The sequence below is a fragment of the Vombatus ursinus genome, unplaced genomic scaffold, assembly GCF_900497805.2.
Source record: "Vombatus ursinus unplaced genomic scaffold, bare-nosed wombat genome assembly UNPS02014779.1, whole genome shotgun sequence".
NCBI lineage: Eukaryota > Metazoa > Chordata > Mammalia > Diprotodontia > Vombatidae > Vombatus > Vombatus ursinus.
Genome location: NW_020954557.1, coordinates 65,723,633 through 65,746,281, shown reverse-complemented (window position 1 = coordinate 65,746,281; position 22,649 = coordinate 65,723,633). Strand labels below are relative to the sequence as shown.

Below are 22,649 nucleotides of genomic sequence, written 5' to 3'. Positions count from 1 at the left end.
CTTTGACAGGATTAAAAATAATAAATTAGAATGCAAACAACACTAAATGCTTTTTAAATAACATTTTTAAAAAATATAACAATTTTGAACAAAATTTAAGATTAAGGTTTGTATAGTGAAGAATAATAGAGCTTAACCATGGAAAATATTAAGTAATGCATGTTTTTTGTTCTTATGCAGCACCAGAAGTGTATTTTAGAATTTTTGTCACATTAGAGAATATTAAAACAATACATGTTTAGAGATATATGGAAAAATATGAAAATAATCAATTAATCAGGGATTTATTAAGTGCTTACTCAATGTCAGGCCATGTATTAGTCACTGGGGAAGCTAAATCCCCACTCACAATGAGTTTATATTCTAATGGAATACATGATACTTATTCATTTCCCTCATGTTGTTTGAGAGGCAGCAGAGTATAGGGGAAAGAGGACTTGGTTTTGTTGTCAGAAGGTCTAGGTTTGAGTTTAGCTCTGCTATCTATTTAGCTCTGGAACTTTAGGTAAAGTTGCATAACCTATTTGTGTCTTAGTTTCATCTGTTAAATAGAAATATTAGTAGACTACATTACAAAGTATTTTGTGAATAAACTACTCTGTAAATGGATATGTAAATGTAAGTTTTAATAATATTATCACTTAATGACTCATCATAATCTAATGGAAAACTCCATTAGTTGAACCAACTGAACCAAGCATCCCATGAGCAATATATAATTTTAAAATGTGTATCATAAAAATGTGTATTATATGTCCCAAATTTCCTAGAATCCTTACACATATTGGATTAACCTTCCATCAGAGTCATCATTACTTTCCAATATTTTTATTAAATGCTACCTTTTTACAGACCCATTCTGGGCACTCTTTCTATTATTTAGTATTTAAAAGTGCTTAGTTTTTTGCTATCATTGGAATGGATACTTTCTTTTCCAATAGCACAGTTAACTCTGCTTTTGCAAGCATTACTGTAGATCAGTCACTGCAGTTCTCCCAAAATATGAACATCTAGTAAAATGTTGATGATAATTTCATCAAAAATCATTAGTCTGGTACTTCAATTAGGCAAACAGGCCAACTATGGTAATAAAAAGAACAATTAAATTTTGTGTAATTATAACGAACAAACTTGACACTTGGGAAGAATTGAAAATATGAGGGAATATGGATGTGGAAGCTAGATTTGAGCTGAAGTTAGAGAAGCAAAAAAAAGGAGAGGTTAATAGTAAAAATATTTTAGGTATGGGGAGCAGCCAGTCAAAATGCTTTGAGTTGAAGGATAAAATGAAACAACAGGAGGGGCAATGTTGCTGAATTGTAGAATGCATGAATGGGAGTAAAATGTAATGAGGCTGTAAAGAAGGAAAAGGTTATGAAGGACTTTAAAAGCCAAATAGCCAATTATATATTTGATCTAGGAGGTAATAGGGAGCATTGGAATATTGATAGTAGTACAGAGATGTGGTCAGACCTCCACTTTAGGAAGAACACTTTGACAACTCAATGGATAATGAATAAGATGAACATAAATCACCAATGCTTTGGGGTGGAGGGAGACTGTTAGGTGACTCAAAAGTCAGTAGAAATATGCATGATGGATATAAGTATCTTTCAGTATATTACCAACAATAATTTTCATATGTGAAATAGCATGAGATGTCATGAATACATATATATGTGTGTGTATACATTATATACACACAGAGACATGTATGTATATGAATATGGCCTTTTCTTTAATGAGAGTTAACAAATAGAAAATATGAATCTTATATCAGCATCCATGAAATATATGAAGCTTTTGAAGTAAGATTTCCAGCATACTGCCTCAGTTCTATAGGGAAAATATATTAAAGAATGGCGGAAGAATTGTTCAGGACAAAAAGCCAGAGATGGAAAAGAATTATAAATTTAGGGAATGTTCATCAATTGGGGAATGACTGTATAAGTTGTGGTATATGAATGTAATAGAATACTACTGTTCCATAAGAAATGATGAGCAGGCAGATTTCAGAAAAATCTGGAAAAGCTTACATGAATGGAGATGAGTGGAGTAAACAGAACCAGGAGAACATTGTATACACTAACAGCAACACTGTGTGATGACTAATTTTGATAGACTTTGATTGTCTCAACAATGCAATGATCAAAGACAATTCCAAAAGACTCATAATGGAAAATGCTATCCACATACAGAGAAGGAAATATGGAATCTTAATGCAGAATCTTAATGCAGATACTATTTTATCTTTAGTTGTTGTTGTTGTTTTTTCTTTTGTATTGTTTTTCCCTTTTATCCTGATTCTTCTATCACAACATGACTAATGTGGAAATAGGTTTAATGTGATTGTACATGTATAGCCTATATCAGATTGCATGCAATCTTGGGGTGGGGGAGGGGGAAATTTAGAACTCAAAATCTTATGAATGAATGTGAAAACTAAAAATAAATTAATTTAAAAAAGAAAAGGCAAGAATGGGTTGCATTCTGCTCAGTCATATAGGAAGAACCCACAATAATAAGATCATGAAACCTTGCCTGGGTTTTCATGATACTGTTCTGCCATGGTTATATTTCTATGTGCCTTTCATAGATGATTTATTCTTATCCGAAACCCATCCACTTTGTTTTCTCTATTTTTTCTCTCTGCTTAATCTCATTAGCTACTGTGATTTCAGCTATCATATCTAAGCAAATGACTCCCAAATCTAAATATCCAGCTTTCATCTCTCTCCAGAGTTGCTATCTGACATCATCAATGGTCTGCTAGACACCTACACTTGGGTTTTCCATAGATATCTATCTCAAGGTCAACATATACAAAATGGAACTCATCTCGTCTCCTAAATACTTTTCTTCTCTTTATCTCCTCATATTCTATTAGGGACATCACTATTCTTCTAGTTGCCTAAATTTTTAATCTAGGAGTCATTTTCAATTTAGTATCATAACTTATACCATATATCTAAAAAATAAAAAAAATTAAACCATATTATTAAAATATACTTTACTTTTGGAACCATTTAAACTGTTAACACAGATATTGTAGTTATTTTCTATTTTGAGTTGAAGATACATGAGAATAAGTATCTTATTATGTTTTCTTTTTTGAGGAGGGGGATATTAGGGAAGGTCTAGAACTGTAATTTCTTCATTGTAGGACCCCTCCTGGTAAGGAAACTCTCAGCAGTTATGTTGTATAATGGATAGAGTGCTGGACTTGGAGTCAGGAAGACCTGATTTCAAATTCTGCACTAGATACTTCATAGCCTGGCAAGTTACTTAAAATCTCTCAGCTTTAATTTATTTATGTATAAAGTGGGAAAATTTCATATATGTATATATAATACACACACACACACATACACACACACACACAAATAAAAAATTTCAATGAATTAAATAATTACTTAAGTTCCTTGGCTGAAAATGAAGTCTTCTTACACTATAAAAGTACTTCAAGCTTTCTTTACAATTTATTTTAAAATAACTTTGGTGACAGAGACTCCATTGCTTTTACAAGAAACTGTTCCATAATTCATTTGTTGTTAGTACTCAAGAAACCTCTCTTGTTCCATCCTTTTTCTTTATAAAAATGACTTCTTGCTGGTGGATATTTTATATTCTTTCTAAACACCTATCTCAACATTTTTCCCAGTTTGGTCACAAACTGTAATATCACAGTCATCTAACTGAAACAAATTTTGCACATGCATGCCTGTTTAAATTTAAAATGGTCTATGCCATATTCTTCTCCCTCCACTTATAAGAATGATTTGTTTTCCAAAGCTTGGAAGGAGGTAGTATATCTCCTTTTATGATCTGGGGCAGGGTTGAGGTTTTTTTTTTTCCTTTAGTATGACTACCCATTAGCTAAAGACTACATTGACTATATGTATAAGTAGAGAGAAAGAGGACAAATTAAGTCTAACTGCCTACTGGACATTCCAAAATGGATGACTTATAGATAACAACATGTCTAAAACTAAACTCATTCTCTGAAAACATTTTCAAGCTTCCCCTTTATTGTCAAGGGTACCACAATCCTTCCAGTCTCCCAGGATCACAAACTAGGTATCATCCTGTACATTTCACTCTCTCACTATAGTGAGTGAAAAATGAAATGACCGAGGAAACAAAGGTTCATGCTTCTGAGCATATTAACTTATTAAGCAATGTGTTCCAATTGCATAACAAATTGGGACCAGGCCTCCTCAGGTTTGGCACTGGACCCTGGATACAAGGGGAGACATATTTATGCATTAAATGACAACAAATAGAATACAAAACAGGATTTATAATTAGTTAATGTGATTTCTAATTAGAGGGAAGATTAGGGGCTTTCTGATTTGAGAGATGGAGCACAAACAGGTGAAATTCCTTGAAATCAGAAAAAAAAGTGACGTCTCACTTACTCCAAGTATCTATATTCAATCAAAGAAACATGGAAACAATAACTGATTGACCAGAATGGGGCCAGTTTTCAGATAAGACGTATGGGTTGTTTGAAATGTATAATTATGAGAAAACTCCCTGCATCAATCTTCAGATCTGACTAGGTTTCTGGTCAGCATAACCTAAGTCCTTAGATAAGGGTCTCTAAGCAACCAGGTAGAAGTTATGCAGCTTCCCAGCCATTCAGGGCCAGCTTCAAACAATGTAAAAAGTTTTCCTACAGGACAGAAATTGGACTAGGACAATAATTGAATAGAAAGTAAACTGATCTAGATCCAGATATGTGTGACAAGATGGAGCCAGTGTGATTCACCCAATTCCCACAATTCCCTCATCACCTATCATATCTAATCTATTGCTAAGTCCTATTGATTTTATCTTTGTAATTTCTCTCATAAATGCTCCACTTCTCTCTTCTGATAGTGCTGCCATCTGGATACAGGCCTTCATCATCTCAGGCCTAGACTAATGCAGTGACTTGCTGGTTAATCTCTATGCCTCACATCTCTTACTTTCTAGTCTATCTTTTACACTGCTTCCAAAGTAACAGTCATTAAGTACAGATACAGCTCCTTTATTCAACCAATTTCAGTGACTGTCTATAGCTTCTAGGATATAATATTAACTCCTTTGTTTAACTGTTAAAGCCATAGTGAACTTGGTCCCAACTTTTCTTTCCAAACTCAGTGGACATTACCCCCATTCTCATATTCATCTGTGATTTAGTCAAATTGGCCTTCTCTGTTTTCCATGTGTGACACTCAATCACATGATACTCTGGGAAAGTCTTAAGGTTCATAGGGATTAGAAGTCATGTTAAAGGTGAATAATAGGTTCTAGAGTAATAAAACATTGAAAGAAATGGAAAAAATAGGAACTTAGGATCAAATAAAGGAATTTCAGGGGTTTTGTTAATCATGGAAGTAGAATAATTGTGATTTGGGGTTATATAGAGGGTATGACCACCCCTGTGTGTAGCTGAGGTAGAGAGGAAGATTAGGTCCTAAGAGTTGAGTAGTTTGAGAAACTGAGATATTAAGGTGTTTATGAGAACATGAAATATGTTAAATTCTGCTACTATGAGGATAGGAATTATGATTGAGAGGACTGTAATCCAGGTATTGAACATCAAGTTCCTATTGTTAGTAACTGTCAGATTCAATATACTATTAGTTATTTACACTTTCAGTGACAATGGATAAGTAGCTTGATTTCTGTGGGAATGGGTGTCATTTTAAGATGAAGGGATTGGTCAAAATGACCTCAAAAATTTCCTCTAGTTTCAATTATGTGAGATAATTTATTTGAAGAATTTTGTAATAAAAACAATATACAAACATAAGCTTATTCAACCTTATGATGTCATTTAATCACTTCTTTAAGGAAATTGGCATTTTAAAAAATATGATGGCAATGATAATGATTGAAAAATAAATTACTTCATGAGAAATTCTATATTTGAAGTTGCATACAAAGAATAGAAAAGCTTAATTTTAGCTATTTATTGGTGCCTTAGCTAATAATTTGTAGTATATAGTATGTACCCTAACTATTTTTTATGAATAAACCAATATTTAAAAGACTTTAATAATTTTAAAAAAAGAAATATTCTTTTTTACCTATCACATATTTAACAAACATTAACAAATATGAACATTTATATATGTAAACAACAGGATAATAGAGGATTGTGTATGAAATCTTAAATCTCCATTATATATAGCTTGTTTTTTAAAACCTATGTTCAATTTAAAGTGATAGTACTAACAATACTCTGTTTCTCTGTTAAATAAGGATAATAATAGCACCTCCTCATAGGACTGCTATACAGATCAGATGAAATAATTGATATTAAGTGCTTTCCAAGTCATAATGCCATATAAAACTGAGATGTTATCTATGTTTTTCTGATCATCCATTTACTCATTTTTATATATTTTAAAATGTTTCTTTGATGTTCTTTTCCTGCTTTTTTTTTGTTTTGTTTTTGGCACCATAATCACTAATCCTCCTTTCACTAATGATTTTAAATAACTTTTCAAAGCAGGTTTAGGTATCTTGTATCTCATTTGTTATGTTTTTTTTTAGTAATTCATATCAAGTAATTTTACATTAATTAAATAAGGTTATGGACACCCACATCAGTGAGATGAGATACATCCAACTATTGTGGTCTATAATTTAAATGTAATTAAAATATTTCAGCTACTTTTCTTTTGTAATTTCTGTTCATATACAAAAGGGAAAAAACTATATGTGTGGGTTTCAGGGAATAAACTTTTTTGTTTTATTTTGAGAAAAATTTTAACATTCTCTGTGATGTGAGATAATTATCAGTGACTTTTATGACAAGTAGTGAATGAATAGTTGAAGGTACAGAATTTGAACAAATAAGTAGATCATTTAGATTATAGAGCTGCCTTGAACTAGATAGACATTTAAATATACCCCCAAATTTTATCATTAAAATGTTAGATAGGCAGAAGCCCATTTTGGAACTATGTTATCCAACACAAGCTAAACATATGGATGCCTGCCACCAGTGAAAGCATTTCATGCTTTGTCTTGGCAATGAAGCCCTCATTTAATTGGGTAGGTTTGTTAAACTGCATGCAACTCAATACTACTGACAGTCTAGATCAGGGGTGATGAACCTGCAGCCTCAAGGCCATATGTGGTGCTTTACATCCTGAAATGCAGGCTGAATTTGCATTTAGTCAAAGGGCTGCACTTGAGGACCTATGTAGCCACATGTGGCCTCTAGGCTGCAAGTTCACCACCCCTGTTCTAGATTCCAACTTATTGGAAAAATGGTTTGGATTGCTTGTATTATGGTGGTTGATGTGACTTTCTGTGGTTTTCTTTAGAGGAAATTTGGTTTTTAAATAAAATTTAAATAAAACACTTAGGAAGGCAACTCATTTTCAATATTAAAGGCATTATCTGAATTTCAGCAAAATATACATTTTCAAGAAGGTAATTTTCTTGATTTAATTCAGTCAAATTTCAGTTGTAATATTGCTCTCCTATAGTTTAAAGACAAAGTGATTTTAGGTTTAGAAAAAGTTCAATGTAGGCTATTTTTCTGTTATATAAAAAACATATTCCCTAATTAATTTTAGGGAATATGTATTGCTATAAGTAAAAAAAAAAGTAATCTTATATTTAAATAAATAAAAATATAGTTTTCACAAAGATTAAAAGTGATTTGAGTTTATCCAAGAGCATAGTTATTAGCTAATATTATTTAATCTAATAAAATATATTTACTGTGAGAAATGGTCTTAACTAACAGTGGTACACTAATGTTCTCAATGAAGATTTGGTATTGGATTTAATTTTTAGTAAGATGCAAGAAGTATGAGGTCACAGCATATGATAAGTTTTATCTAACCTAAGAGTAGTCCTTTCATTTCTAAGACTGTAAAGTTAATGAAACTATACTGTGCTGTGGCATAGAAAGGAATGGAGGGTTTGTTTGTTTGTTTGTTTGTTTTTTTTTTGGTTTGTTAGTTTTTTTTTCCTATTTGTATCTAAAAATATTCTTCTACAGGGAGTTTCAAAAATTTTAGTTTTTAGCTATTAAAACAGCATTGAAAATTTCAGGATAACCTATATAAGAAACACAAATGAAACACACACAATTGTCATATTGACACATAAGATACAATTCATACGGAGATTCATATGGGGACACATAAGATACAATTCATATGGCATTAAAAAGTACTATACAATAAAAAACAGTGTCATGTTACTTCACAGAGGTTTCATGAGTAAGTAAACTGTCAAGAGAATGTAATAACTGATTTAGTGGAAATGAAATTTAAATCACCAAATATTTAGAAATGAGTATTCTCATCAGAAAATATTTCTTTCACCATATTAAGGACAAAGAACATATTTATGTTGTTTATTGTAATGAAATCACCTACAAAATTATATTCTTGATGGCAATCAACAGAAGGATGAACTAAAAACATAACCTGTTTTAGAATTAGATTAAAAAAAATGATCACAGTGAAAGACCAATGCAAATCACAGAATGGTTGATCCAGTCATTGATCTCAGTACTGACTGAGTGGAAGTTAAATTATGGTTTTGGCCATAACATAGTGAAACATTAAGTGAAGTGGGGCTTAAGCAACTATACCATAAATTTGAGCAATATAGTTAGCCAAAGTAGATAACAGAAATACAAAAAATGAAAATTTTTTTCATGGATTAATCAATTTGGCCATTCACATTGATTAGATTTACTGAATATTGCCAAATGCCCACTTTAGTTTGTGTTTTTCCATGTAGACCAAGATTAAATGCCAAGTATTTGTATTTATACCAAGGAGGCTTTAACCATTTATGCATTAATGGCCCTGCCTGTTTGGAAACCAGAATTATGAAAAAAGTACACCAAGCAGAGCACAGATATAAACTCAAAACTCAATGTAAAAAGCCTCTAAAGAAATGAGGGGGAAAATGTGTTCCATAGGAGAGACCATAGAAAAGTATTAGATCCCCCCTCTACTAAGTATGGACTTGAAATCCTATATTAAAGATATAGCAAATAAGAAGTATGATTCAATAACAACTGACTGCAGTGAGATAAATTATAAATTGTATTCAATATGTTCCATTAAAAAAGAACAAAGAAGTGTATAATGCATTTTTAAAAGACTTCTACAAAATAGGTTGAAATAAAGTTTCAATGAACTGTTCCTATGGGAATTAATTTAAATAGATTGAACTTAGGAAGGAAATTGTTAGCTAAGTCCTTTCTTGCGTCTGAACTCCATTGTTGGTATCATTGATTTCTTCATGTCACTAAGGTGGTAGTTATTTTAATATGCCATACCCTTTCCTCAATTTTATTCTTCTAGTTTAGTTCTTCTCTGTAATAAGCTGCTAGTATGACTGGACAGAGGCAGCCAATTCAGAAATTGTTTCCATATAAGTAATGAGTCATTTCTTTTCTGTTAAAATATCAATTTAATCAATTTCATTTTGGGTGATGGTATTTGGTGATCACCATGGGGTGTCATATAATAGTTTTCCTTTCTTTTCTTTTTTTTTTGTTAAGGCAATTGGGCTTAAGTGACTTGCCCAAGGTCACACAGCTAGTATGTGTCAAGTGTTTGGTTTGAGGCCGGATTTGAACTCAGGTCCTCCTGACTTCAGGGCTGGTGCTCTATCCACTGCACCACCTAGCTGTCCCCCATATAATAATTTTCTTGAAGAACTTACTTATGAGTTATTGGCATGAGACTACATTGGTAGTTCCCATTTTTTCCTCTTAAAAAACATTTTAATCCATTTGCCACCATCCTCACCCATGCCTACCATTGTCTTTTAGTCAATGTATTCAACATTGTCATATAAGATGATGAAATATCTGAATAAAATTGTTTTTTACTGACTTTAGACATACAACCAAACCAACTCTAAAACAATTTTTTTATTTGATTCTAAGTCTTGAGAATATTTGAGCAATCCTTCCATTTAATCACAACTTTATTTCATCTCCTAGATGCATTTACAGTGAGGATATTGAGCAAAAGAAAAACCAACTCAGTTTCCATATTCAGTAGTAGGTCATTGGACAAGGATGTTATATTTAAATTAGCAAAAGTAACTTTATGTTTATTTATAATCTAAAAACTATGATTCTTAGCACCCTCTGAATGGATGAATAAAAACAGCACCTATTAAATATTTACTATGAGTAAAACAGGAGTCAGCTGATGGCTCAGTAGATAAAGCACTGGGCCTGGAGTCAGAAAGACCTGAGCTCAAATCCAGCATTAGACACTTCCTAGCTGTGTGACCTGGGCAAGTCATTTAGTCTCTGATTGCCTGATAAAATGGATCCGCTGGATCAACTGAAGAAGAAAATGGCAAACTACTCAAGTATCTTTTCCAAGAAAACCCCATGTACAGTTGGTCCACAGAAGAGTTGGACATGACTAATCCACTGAATAAGAAAATGAGAAAATCATTTTATTAAGTGCTGGAGATACAAATAGGAATATATAACAGTTTCTTCTTTCAAAACATTCACTTCTAATGGGAGAGATAATGGGTATGGGTTTTGCCTTCTCTTTCACCACTCTATCATCATTGCAGATGTATGTGACAATTTGTGTTTTATTTTGTTTTGTTTTTTGATTTGTTTAATTTCATGGCCAGTAGTCTGGCCAATTGATCATGAATTCATGCATCATGGTTACAAAAAAACAAACAAACAAACAAAAAAAGAAAAACACGCTTTTTCCTATTTGTAAGATATGTGGTTGTTGTGGGTAGCTAGATGGCACAGTGGATAGAGCTCTGGACCTTGAGTCAGGATGACCTGTGTTCAAATGTGGCCTCAGATACTTTGTAGCTGTATGACCCTGGGCTAGTCACTTAACCCTGTTTGCCTCAGTTTCCTCATCCATAAAATGAACTGGAAAAGGAAATGGCAAATCACTGCAGTATCTTTGCCAAGAAAAGACTAAATGGAATCATGAAAAGTCAGACACATCTAATCTAACAACAACTTAACCTGTGCTTTATGGTCAGCTTTATCATCATTGAAGATGTATGCTGTAGTGTTTGTATGTGTGTGTGTGTGTGTGTGTGTGTGTGTGTGTATGTGTGTTTTAATTTCATGGCCAGCAGTCTGGCTGCTTGATGAATTTATTCATCATGGTTACTAAAATAAATAAGAAAAATACACCCTTTTTTGATTCTATTGGTAAGATATGAGGTACACTGGATTGATATCATTATTCTCATTTGATACATTAGGAAACTAAAGCACAGAAAAAGTTTGCTGACTTCAATAAAGGTCACAGATAGAAGAACCAGACCTAGAATCAAGGTGTCCTGACCTCTAATTCTGGGCATTTTCCATTAATCACTTTCATTAAATGTCATGAGTATTTTTTTTTTGTTTTGTTTGTTTTTATGCAGAATCCTGACCTATTATGTGATGGAAAGTATGTTAAGGAATTATACTGCAATTCCTATTAGACAGATTTGGAAAAATTAGAAATGAAAATTGAACAAAGCAGGATATAGTAACTCATACCTTCTTAAGATTATTAGTAACAGAAGTAAAAAGTAATTATTTCTACAGAATGTGGAAATACATATTACTAATTTCTAATTTCAACACTCTATACTTTTTTTCTTTCATATACCACATTGCTGATTTTTTTGAATATCACTGTGCAAGCAGGCATTCAAAAGCCCATCTCTTATCAACAATTCTCCTTCCCTTTCCAGATGGGAAATTTCCCTTTTATGTAGGTTTTGTTTATCCATTTAATCATTCTTTCCAATACCTTCTAGGCATGCTTGATTGTTGATTGTTCTGGGGTCTTCAAGGTATTCCTTATACTACCAAACACTACAAAAGTCAATAGAATACTGTGTCACTTGATAGTAAGGGCTCTAGGTTTATGTTTTTGGAGAGTCTCACACTGTTTAGAGCTCTGAATCCCATTGTTACAGGTTGCATGCATGGCAAGCTGCTTAAAAAGTTGCAGCTCTCTCATTACTGCCTTCCAAATTAGTCTGACTTCTGTTGCTGCTCTTTCCTTGTATTACATATTCAGACTGGACAAGATTGGATGGCACCTTGCTTTCCAACAAAGATTCTTGGATCCACCAAATATTTCTCCTTTTCTTTCACCTGGAAGAAATCCTGACAAGAATTCTGACAAGAGACAGTTATCCAGTAATTACCTTCTGTGATATTTGCTCTCTTCTAAGTTCTACTGTAAGACTTGGAGATGTATTTCAACATATACACATAGCCCTTTTGCTAACACCCTGGACTTCCATTCACTAGTGGATAAGATTTTACTTTTCTTAAAGGAATAATAAAAAATTAAATTTTGTCAGTTTATTATAGATAATTTCTAAGCATTTTTTAAAATAACAGTAGATGAGGAATGTGGGTCAAAGTTTCCCAAATAACATAAAATAAATGAACTTTCCAAACAAGCCTCAGAATCACAAAATTTCTGCATTGGCAGGGATCTCTAGGGACATCTAATCCATACTTGGAAAATAATTCTCTTACCAGGATACCTGAAAGCTAGACTTTCCCTGAAATCCTCTTATGAAAAGGGTAACTGCTACTTTTTTGAAACAGTCTTTTCTAATCCTTTGAGCTCCTTTTTCCCCTTCTTCAACAGAGCTACATGACTTCCTATTTCATAGAACAATATAATCATTGTGTTGGTGAGATTTATTAGATATTTATTTTATTCATGTATTTACCTAGGAAAGTTATCTTGTTCACTCATTAATTCAATGTATTTCTGTGAGTATGCACCCCCACCTGTCTGTCTGTCTTTCTGTCTCTCTCTCTCCCTATCATCTCTCTCTCTCTCTCTCTTTCTCTCTCTCTCCCTACCTATCTAAATTATTTTTCTAGTTATATGCCTGGTGCTATAAGCAAAGAGGTAGACCATGCTGACCCTCAAGGAATTTATGTCAAAGTAGGCAGGATTAGATAAATGCATAAATAATAAGCAAAATAATTACTAACATGGAATATAGTGCTTTGAAGTTTGAAAGCACATTACATATACTGTTTCATTTGATTATTACAATGGTAGTCCCTTTTTACAGGTGAAGAAACTGAAACTTAGAGAGGTTAAGGGACTTGCCACAGTTATACCAATGCCAGGAGTCAAAGGGTATCAAACAATGGTTTCTCTTAATTCAAAGTCCAACAGATAACAAAGTACTTCTAATGTGGCAATTGTGATGTTTTAAACTGCAATAAGAGAATTGTAAAGAAAATGCCATGAGATTTTAAAGGAGTCAGGGATCTCTGTACTCTTCCTTAGTCCAAATACAGAGTTTTGTGTTCAGTTCTGGTTGTTGCATTTTAGGAAGGATATTGTTAATTTGGAATGTGTTCTGTGGGAGAGTTACCAGGATGTCAAGGCAAATGGAAACCATGTCATCCAACATTTAGGCAATAGACCAGAAGATATTGTTTCTTGTTTTGAGAAGACTTAGGGAGTCTATGATCACAGTCTTCAGGTATTTGAAGGGTTGTTATGTGGAGACGACTAATTTATCCATAGAGTGCAAAACTAGGAACAATGGTTGAAAGTTGGAAAGAAACAGACTTAAACTTGATGTAAGGAAGATTTCCTAATCAACTGAGTTTTCTAGAAATGAGATAATCTGCCTCAGGTTATATTGAGTTCCTGGGCTGTCATTGTTGATATTTAAATGTGTTGATTACTTATTATAAATGTTGTAGAAGAAATACATTTTTACCCACAGATTAAACTTGATGATATTTGATATCCATTTGAACCCTGAAATTCTATGATTCTATAATCTGGTTAAAAAAATTGGGAAAGGAAGGAGCGGGATGGGGAAGAGATAATTCTAGAAATAGTGAAAAAGCCCAGAAGGTCCTCAGGTTCCAAGATTTTAATATAAATGAATCTCAGACTGCATTAGTAGTAAGCCAATCTTTATTAAGATTATCAGGATAGACTGCATGGTTTAGTGGAAAGAAAGCTAGATTTAAAATCAGGAAATCCTAAATTAAAGATGTGTCTCTTATTGGTACTGGCTGTGTGACCTTGGACAAGTCACTTATCTTCTCAGTGCTCTAGGCAACACTCTAACACTGTAAATGGCAGAAAAGGAGCTAACCTCTTTTGATAAAGAGATCTTCCTGACTGGGCAATTTTTCTATACCAATCCCCTTATCCTCCAGTTCCTGCAGTCAACAAGGGTTTAGGATGAAAGTAGGAAGCATTTCCTTTTTCCTCTATAGTTCCTCACATAGATTCCTCATGAGGCCTGGTGGTAGTAACACAAAAATAGGGTCTTTCCCTGTCAGAAGAGATACAACCTCCTTCATACAAGTTTTGGGCACAATGTGATGTTAGTATCAAGGCTACTTCTAATAGCTATTATCTAAGAAGAGAGTACTGCTCTGGAAATTGTCTAAACATAATCATAAAAGCAAACACTGAATTTTATTTGTCAACAATCTTTCTAGAGTTGCAACGTTCTCTAGGGTTTAGGAGCTTGATCCTCTTATTTCTACATAATCAGATTTTTATTGCTCTACAGATCTTGTGATGTTTTATATTTATTCACCTGGGGCTCAATCTGAGAACTCTTGGGCTTTTTCACAAATGCAACAAGAAAAGTCCATGCTACACAAAAGGACACATTACCATCCTCCACACATTGGTCCAGCCACATCATCCTACTTGCTGTTCCTCAAACAGGATGTTTCATCTCCCATAGTCTTGCCTTGCATGGGTCTGCAGTGTAACCTCTTAGGTTACTTTGTATCTTACTCTACACATATCTTGTATATACCTATTTGTATTCATAAGGTCTCTCCCATTAGAAAGTAAGGTCATAAGCATTTCTGAAGTACCTACCAAGTCCCAGGAACTGTGCTAAATGCTTTACAAATGTTATCTCATTTGATCCTCATAACCATCCTGGAACCAAAGTGCTATCATTATCTCCTTTTTATAGTTGAGGAAATTGAGGCAAACCAATTTTTAGTGACTTGCTCAGGATCAACCTAGTAAGTGATTTGAGACTGGATTTGAATTTATTTCTTTCTGACTCAAGACCCAGCCCTCTATTGCTTTACCACCTTGTTGTCATTGGAATATAATCTCTTTTAGGCCAAAAGGTCTTTCAACTGTATTGTTGTTGTTGTTGTTGTTGTTATAATTATTATTATATCCATAACTCTTAGCACAGTACAATGCGGGGAGAAGAGGGAGGGGAAGTTGTAGGAAATAAAACTGGCGACATACTTTGGGACCAGATAAAGAGGGACTTTATTACCAAGATAAAAACTAGTCTTCATTGATTGTGTACTGGGACAAAATTTTGTTTGTTTTACTTTGTTTTTGTTTTTTGGCAAGAATAATACAATAAGTACTGTGCATTCATAAAAAGGATGGTTATATTATTTAGGATTTCATAGAATGATGACCTTATAGGCTATTGAAAGTGGGTAAGAGATTATTGCAGTCATTCAAGTGAGAAGGAGAGAGTCTGAACTAGTATAATGAACTAGTATAATGGCTATTAAAAGAGGCAAAAATATATAGATATGAAAAGTATTTTGGAGGTAAAACTGATAAAACATGGTGCCTGGATTTGGAGGATATGAGGAAGTAGGCCAGGATGATCCTGGTTTCTCAAGTCTATAGATCCCAAAGACTAGCAGTGATATTAACAAAACTAGAGGTTTCCAAAATAAGTTAGCTTTTAGGGAGATGATGATGAGCTCAATTATATACTTGAATTTCTGACTTTATTTTTACTACCTTAGGTATTTTATTTTATATTATCATTTCTCAAAATTAAAATAATAATAAATACTTGTTGAATTAAATGGAACACTTTATTTTCTAATTCATAATATCATTATATTTAAAATGACTTAGTGATGGACTAATTTAGATCCTGTTTTTTTTTTAAAAAAAGTTATTGTAGTAGTATTTGAAAACAACTTACATGATATCTACTTAGAAGTAAAAATTCTAGTAGTATATTCCAGTCTTTAAAAAAAAAAAAGCAACCTTTCAAGGGAACTCTTAAATGTGTACTTAACTTAGAAAATAATTATCCCAACGCAATAAATATTAATATTTAAATATTTGCATAGAACAATTTCTGACTCCTTTTGTAAAACTTAATTTCAATTATGACCCTGAATAGTGGTGTGTAAAATTTAATTTCCATTCTATACTTTAGAACGTGAAATATTATTAGCAAATTGAAGCAAATGAAATTTTCAAAGTGAATGATAAATATTTTGCCCCCTTCCTTTATCTGTTTGACTTTATTTGATCTACTCCTGTACTTCCTAGGCTTTCCATCTCCACCTGACCTACATTTATTATAAGCTTGTCCTCATATTAATGTATTAATTTGGGTTGAAAGATAAATGATGTTAAAATAATCTTATTTATCAAATAATGAGCTTCACTCTACTATCTTTTGTATAATTTTCCATTTCAACTTACACAGAGAGGTGGCAGTGGATAGAGAACTGACCTTGAACTCAGAAAGAACTGGGCTCAAGTCCTGTCTTTGATGAATTCTCATTGTGTGACCCTGGAGATAACCTCTCAGAGCCCCGGGTAGCTCTCTATCAAAATATAAGGTGCTGAGCTATACTGGTAGAAGAAATAACTCACTGATACCTTTCTACACTGATGAAATCACAGGTTCAATTGAAAGAAAGACACAAAGAGATACAGGCAGATATGGTAATAATTCTAAACAAAGAATAAATTTAGAAAACATTTATTCAAATTCACAAACACAGGGAGATATGTGTATATATTTATATATAATGTACATATCAGTGCATATACATATATGCACATACACACAGAGATGTACTATATATATATATACATATAATCCATCTGTAGAGCTCTCCCTACATATATGTTATATCTATATGTTTATATAGATGATAGAAAGGGACATATAGGCCAGCGCTGTAAAGGAGGCGTGGGATGTGCGCTTCCCTTTCTATCACTCTTTCCCTCTTCCCCTGTCCATGGAGGTGCCAAGAGCCCAGTCCCAGCAATGAGGCTGTGCCAGTGACCACCATGGCAGTGAAGTCCAACCTGGAAGTGGCAGAGACATTGCAGTTGAGACTGGCTGGTAACCCTGAGCCAAAGAAGCTACTAAAACATCTGAAGAGACTCTCAGATTTACCTATCATGCTGGACATTCTTGCAGAAACAGGTGTTGGAAAATAGTGACTGGCTTGAGGAAACATGAGCACGTAGGAGGCTTTGCCAAGGACTTAGTGGCCCGCTGGAAGAAGTTAATTCCTGTTGCTCAGGAGGTTGAAAGGAATATTGAGCCTGAGGAGCAAGACCTCGAGGTAAGTATCTCTAGAAAATGTCCCCAAGATGTTTTTCCTAAGGAGAAGGAAATAGAGGTGGGCTGTCAGAAAAGTTGGAAGGCCTCTTGTAGCCAGCCACACAGAGAGCGACAAAGAGAGCAGCAATAACAGCAGCAGCAGCAGCAAGAAATTTTTACATCTGTTGGAGGTAGCTTCTGTCAACCATATGGGAAAAAAAAAACCAAACCAAACCAAACAAACAAACAAAAAAGCACAAAGATGCATAGAAATCCAAATTGGAAAAGACCAAGTTGAGTGTGAACAGCTTCGATGTAGGAAAATGGGAGGGAGAATTTTCTCCCAAGCCAAAAGAGAAAAGAGGGGGGTCTAACAACTTAAAGACACAGAAAGGGAAATCCAAAGCCTCAAACTTGGAGAGAAAACCATCAAGCCAATTTGCAGGGATTGGGGAGACAGATGTGAATGTTGACTATGAACAGCCCACCACGTCTTTTAAATTATACCTCAGCTATGACCAGCCCCAGAAAAAAAAAATTGTTAAAACTGCAACTGGGATTGTGGAGAGAAAAATCACAGTAAGCAGAATGGTTCCAAAGCTGGTTATAAAAACTCTAATAATGCCGCTCAGAAAATCCCTAAGATGAATGAGATCATGGCAGAAAGGCAGCATTTGGGAGCCAGTTATGTCAGATTGAAAAAATCTCCACTGATGTGACCTCCACATTACTGAACATCCACTTGCTTACCATTCAGGCCACTTCCTTCTCTTGAACTGATTCACTCCTTTCAGCCAAAGAGGAAAGCAGTCTTCTCACTTCATGAAGAAGAGGAAGCTGGGTTTACCAAAAGTACAATGAATTCAAAGATGCAAGTCTATTCTGGTTCTGATTGTGCTTACCTATGGAGGATGATGTCCTTGCACTAGCAGTGCATTAGAGTCCTCAATAATAACATAAACATAATTTTCTCTCTTCTGTAATTAAATCAGTTTTGGAGAGATGTGCCCCTGAACAATTCTATAGAATTGAGGAATGCAACCACATGTTAACTGAAGAGATTGATCAGCTGTGGAAAATTCACTGCCATAGAGACTTTAAGAGAGAGAGAGAGAGTGGAGCAATTTGATGCTTGGTGGGAGATGTGTCTTCGACTACAAGATGCTCGGGAGAAGTGATTGCACCTCTTGAGCAATAACATTCGGTCAGCTCATGCCAACAAACCCAAAGGCCGACAAGCAAAAATGACCTTTGTTGACTCTGTGGCCAAGCAGCCTACTGATATCAGAAGATGGCAGGAGAAATTTGGTACCGGAGGAGCAGCTATTCCAGAAAAGATCAAGATCAAACCTTCCACATACACCTCCAACAACTACACCTGCAGCAGTAGCAGCAGCAGCATTTACAATAATGCTGAGGAAAGACGGCTGTATGATGGCCCGAGCACCAATAGTGCCCATTCTGCCTCAGCAGTTGGCAGCACAGTGTCTTATGATCCTAGGAAACCTCCTGTTAAAAAAAAATGCCCTGATGATGGCCAAGACAATCAAGGCTTCAAGAACAGATCCTACAGGAGATAAAAACCTTTCCTGAAGATGGGAAAGGAGGAGGGGCTGGTGAGAAGAGAGGGGAAGAAGGAGAGTGAAGCTCACAGAGGAGTCTAGGATATTTTGCTCCAGGGAGCCAGTCGCTACCATATGCATCTCAAGGATTGACAGGTTTAGCGCCTGTAAACTACCTGCACACAGCCCCTGCCTTCCTGCCCAGACAGCACTTGAGAATTTATAAGGAAAGATGTGATACCTTGGGCCTCCTGAGAATTTTAAGGTCAATTCAACCTTGTTAGCAAACCTCTTTGTAAACTATGAAAAATAGTTTTAATTAATAAATATTTCCCCAGATTGTAAAAAAAAGAGACATAAATTGAAAGAGATAGGTGATAGATATATTGATGATAGAAAGAGATAGATAGATGGATATCAATGTCTCCCTTATGTCAGCATAAAATGATTCTGGTCTTCATTTTGTGCATATTAGAAAACATTTTTGGTTATTTCAATCTTACCTATAACACACGGCTATTTATACCTAGTGACATGTCTCATTCCCAGATGAGGTAGAAAACTACTGCAAATGTGAGAAAAGAAAATTTACTGAGAATATTTTACCATGTCACCCTAACCCTGACTTCTGCTGCTGTTAGCAAAGGTCATTCTGTTACTCTGACAAATTCTAGTACCATAATTTGCTTACAGATATTTACAATCTTATGTCCCAGAAACTCTCACCAGGTGCGTTCCCTGGTGTTATACAAAAGCAGAATTGATCTGTAAGCCTTATAATAAAGTTTTCCTTGGAAAAAAATGGGTATAAAATAGATAAGTCATCTGAACGAACAATTTCTGGTTGTCTAAAATATTTAGTCAAAATAGTAAGAATAATGGTCATCCAATATAGTTTAATTAACTTTGAATGAATTTTGAGGATTTTTTCCTCTGTTACTTAGGGATGGCATTTATTAGAAATTCAATGGGTACTCCAAAAATTTAATTTTAATCATTTCCTTAAAATTTCTGCCCAAAATGGTTTATATAACTGGTTGCTAAATATCTTTGATGACCATGGCTCTGTACTTCACATTTCCTTTGACCATAAAGTTGAAAATCAGGGGAGAACCAAAGGGAGGTCTTGTTTTCCAGCCACTAGAAATGAGAACTGAAAGTTCCCAAGTTTTGAGACATCCAAGGAAGAATGGCTACAGGACTTTTTTGCTGGGACTTAAATTTGAATATTCACCCTCTTCTCCACAATTATTAGGAAGTGATGAGTTGTGGAGAGAAATAGTTGGAATCCCTGCTAAGGACAGGTCTCCAAGGAGAAGAAACCCTCAGCTGTAGAAACTTCGTTCTGCACCAGAGGTGAGGAACCTTCAGCCTCGAGGCCACATGTGGTCTTCCAGGTCCTCAAATGTGGCATTTTGAATGAGTCCCAAGTTTTACAGAACAAATCCTTTTATTAAGGGGATTTGTTCTATGAAGTTTGGATTCAGTCAAAAGGCCACACTTGAGGACCTAGAGGGCTACATGTGACCTGGAGGCTGCAGCTTCCCCACCCTTCCTGTGGCTCTCCCAAGCCTAGGCCATGGGTCATAAGGAGGAGCCAAGACCCAGATCAGGAATTACTTCTTTCATCTCATCACTGCCCCTACTAAATTTGAACAGTTGTATATTAGTTGGAAACTGTGTTTCCTATACTTGTTTGCTTTCTCTCAAGATTAATTGTGAGAGCAAAAGTGAACTTTCTATTTCCCTGACACTCCCTCTCAGAATCACAGAATCATAGAATTTGAGAGAAGGAACCTCAGTGGCTATCTAGTATAGACTATACATGAAGGAATCTCCATTCTAACATAACCAACAGGTCATCATTCAGCCCCTGCTTTAATACTTCCAAGGAAGAGAAAAGTAACACTTCTTGAAGTAGCTGATTCTATTTTTGGATAGCTCTAATTATTAGAAAGTTTTTCTTGATATCAGATGGAAGGAATGGATAACTTCCAAAGTGAGGAACTTTTTGTTAAATGGGATCAACTTAGTGTCTGGAAGAGTTACCTGTTGGTTAAACCTTTATTCTTCCTTTCTGCCCTACCACTTTGCTGAAGTAGCATAATGTATGTGATTTACCTTAGAGATGTTCTCTCTCTCTCTCTCCACACACATATGTATGTATGTGTGTGTATATATATATATATATATATATATATATATATATATATATATGTATATGTATTAAGAGACTGATACCCAGAAATGGGAAGTAAGCTGCCCTATATGCCCTATGTCATGTAAGTAATAACTTCCACAATCAGCATCTGAATCAGATCCTCTGACTGCTGGTTCAATGCTGTTTTCCCTGAACTCTTTCCTCAGAGAGCTATACATTTATTCATGGATATCATTGAAAATGTAATATGTACAGTAATAATATAATATGTATACTATGACACATGTTAGTTACAAAGTATTATATAGCATTTGAATAGTTTCATAAAAACATTTTCTGAAAAGTAAACGATCTATTTTTATCTGCCCTGGCTTAATTTTTAAAGCTTGAATTTATTGACTTTTTCTCCTATACTTTATTAAATTTTTAGAATTCATTATCAACCTCTAAGTTTTTACACTTATTTCAAAATTATGCGCTTTGGCCATGACAGAGTAAAAGAGATAGATAAAGAACAGTATTTTGTTTAGAAACTTCATATCAGATACTCCTATTTGGTAACAAAAATCTTAGGATGATAGAATCATAAGCTTCAAACTGTTAGGGACCTAGGAAGCCATCTAGTCTAACCCTCTTTGCTTTATTGAGGGAAAATAGGTGTCTTATTGTATATTATTTATTAAAACTATCTATTCTTTCTTATAGTCCTCCACCTTGATCTTTCCAGATTTTATTTAAATATTGTATGTTCCCTACTTCAAAAGAGAGCCCTGTGTTCAAGTAGGTGCTTATTAATATTTCTTAGTCTGCAAAATGGGAATTGCCAGTGCCAGATGAGATGAGGTGGAAAATCTTTGCATAAAAGTAAGTTTGAAAGACAAAGTATTCATTTAACATATCTAGCCTTGTACCCATTCTCAACCTCGTTGACTTTTTGTGTTTTCTATCCTCTTATTTGATCCTTGTCCTTGATGCTGGTTTCCGGCACTTTTCATTCATGTTCCTTCCCCTTTTATAGCTCTAAGTGATTCTCCTGCTAATAAGCTATGGTCTCTTGACCAACCAAAGCTCCCAGTCTGCTTCTTTAGGGTGTTAGGGATACTATATCCTGAATTCACTAAAGACTAATATTCTGGTCAAGACCCAGACCTTATTCCCTTGTAATTTGCTGTGCTTTTTGGCAACAACTCAACAGACATAATCATAATTTATAAAACTCAAATCATCTTAAAATCTTGAGGTCATTTCTAAGCTAAGTTCTAGGATTATCCACACTAAGTTAACTAAGAAATCCCTACATTCACCAAATAGTTCTGTCACTAATTAAAATCTGTTTTTGTATTTGAAATATTTCTTATATTAACACATACAACTTTTTTTATTTTGAAAAGCAAATTGGAAGAGAAGTTAAAATGAACTTGAATGAAATGTAGATGAAGTATTCACATGAAACTAAATTGTGAGTGTTGTGACCATATAAAATAATTTTAAAGGGCTTTACCCTTATGCATTTTGTAAATAAAATATGTTGACAACTTCTTCTTCTTCTTCTTCTTCTTCTTCTTCTTCTTCTTCTTCTTCTT

The 22,649-nt window shown here is 34.3% G+C and overlaps 1 protein-coding gene and 1 pseudogene across 1 annotated transcript in view; both read left to right on the top strand.

Annotated features, from left to right (window-relative positions):
• Window positions 1-22,649, top strand: part of LOC114045905 (polypeptide N-acetylgalactosaminyltransferase 13) — an 816,024-nt gene that overhangs the window by 269,424 nt on the left and 523,951 nt on the right. The window lies entirely within an intron of this gene.
• LOC114045790 lies at window positions 17,049-18,923 on the top strand (annotated as a pseudogene).